Here is a 1,833-nt window from a genome sequence, read left to right on the forward strand (position 1 = left end):
CTTACCTCAGCTCCCCAAGGTAATCCTTACCTCAGCTCCCCAAGGTAATCCTTACCTCAGCTCCCCAAGGTTATCCTTACCTCAGCTCCCCAAGGTTATCCTTACCTCAGCTCCCCAAGGTTATCCTTACCTCAGCCCCCAAGGTTATCCTTACCTCACCTCCCCAAGGTTATCCTTACCTCAGCTCCCCAACCTATGCCATCAGATAAAACTGTGTGTGACTTGCTAGGAAAACTTACTTGATCACATGACCAATAAAAATAATTGTTATTGAATAACATACTTCTCCTGAAGAGTGTGGGCCTTACTTGAAGCAGACATGAAGCAATAATCATCATTAGAGATTATCCATCTCTGCCATCCGATAACACTGTGCAACGCCAGTGCCTGTGTGCATGTGTGTCATTGACTCAGAGTGACAGCGTGTTTCCAAATTTGTAAGAAACACAGTGAATTATGGCCTCATTAGTTCCTGTTTTCCAATGCCTTATAAGAGGACCCTAACTCCCTGTCTCTACATCAGAACAGCAGCTAGTGTTTAGCAGCTAGCGTTAGCGACATAGCTACCATTTGAAGATGTGTGTGTTTTTCTCTGTTAGCCGTGTGCTGTGTCTACTGGCGCTGACCATGGCCATCCTCTCCTCTACATTGGAAGGTAAGTGTGGGTGTGGTTGTATGTTTTTGGTTGTGTGTGTGTGTATTTATGGTATATAGCATCAGTGTGTGTATTGCTGTGTTAGTGTGTAGTTGTGGTATATTGGAAGTGTATTGCTGTGCGTGTGAGTATGGTGTGTGTTGGATTCTGTATTTTGTGCGCATGTTACACTTATGTTGCAGTGTGTGTTGCTAGTGTTTACTGCCTATTTAACGTTTGTTTGTGTGCTGATAGCGTCAAGTACTGCATGTTTAAAGTGTGTGTGTGTGATGCAGTGCGTTCCCAGGGAATGAGGCCTCTAAATTGCTGTTTGAAGACATCCAAAAAACGTCCAGCAGAACCAATCACACTGTGTCTTATTCAGATGCCCCGTGGGAAATGTAACCTCAAAGCATACATGTAAGAACACACACACACATATTCCAACAGATGCAGAGGAGCAGGCAAATACTCACATTTACCAAGTTAATACGTTCGACCATGGGTAGGCAACTAGATTCAGCCCCAGGTTGATTTATATCTGAGAGTTGGTTAGGGAGGGGGGGGGAACGTAATTATATAATTTGTATCCTGGAAATTTAAGAGGTTGTATTCATATCTTTAATTATATCTCTCTCTCGTCCTATCTCGTCCTCTCGCCCTCCTCTCTTTCTGTCCCTGTCTCTCTCATCCTCTCTCCCTCCCCTCTTTCTGTCCCTGTCTCTCTCGCTCTCTGTCTCTCTGTTTGTCTGTCTCCGTGTCTGTCTCTCTCTCATTTTCTCTGCGTCTCTCTCTCTTTCTCTCTTCCTCTGTCTCTCTTTCTTTCTCTCTCTCTGTGTCTCTCTCTGTCTCTCTCTGTCTCTCTCTCTCTCTCTCTCTCTCTCTCTCTCTCACCCTGTGTGTGTGTCTCTCTCTGTCTCTGTGTGTGTCTGTGTTATGTCTGTCTGTACTTTCACAGTTTCACCAGTGGGGAGCAGTGGAAGTGCATCAACCCCAAAGCCAGATGGCTCCCTGCTGAGCTAGCATCACTGGAACAGGTCAGTCAACCCCTTACACACTGCATACTACACCATGAACCCAAATCCCTACAACCTTCAGAACAAACTAGCTCAATCCTAAATCCTCTCTCTTTCTCTCTCTCTCTCTCTCTCTCTCTCTCTCTCTCTCTCTCTCTTTCTCTCTTCACACACAGAGAGGAA

At 45.3% G+C, this 1,833-nt stretch overlaps 1 long non-coding RNA gene across 1 annotated transcript in view; it reads left to right on the top strand.

Annotated features, from left to right (window-relative positions):
* The first annotated feature begins 536 nt into the window (after nt 1-536).
* The window catches only part of LOC135523186 (uncharacterized), a 1,711-nt gene continuing 414 nt past the window's right edge, over nt 537-1,833 (top strand). Inside the window, exons 1-4 of the long non-coding RNA XR_010452795.1 lie at nt 537-655; nt 931-1,054; nt 1,593-1,671; nt 1,827-1,833. The exon at nt 1,827-1,833 is cut by the window's right edge and continues 414 nt beyond it. This is a non-coding gene — a long non-coding RNA (uncharacterized LOC135523186). The remainder of the gene's footprint in view (nt 656-930; nt 1,055-1,592; nt 1,672-1,826) is intronic.

Source organism: Oncorhynchus masou, chromosome 30 (assembly GCF_036934945.1).
Source record: "Oncorhynchus masou masou isolate Uvic2021 chromosome 30, UVic_Omas_1.1, whole genome shotgun sequence".
Classification (NCBI taxonomy): Eukaryota; Metazoa; Chordata; class Actinopteri; order Salmoniformes; family Salmonidae; genus Oncorhynchus; species Oncorhynchus masou.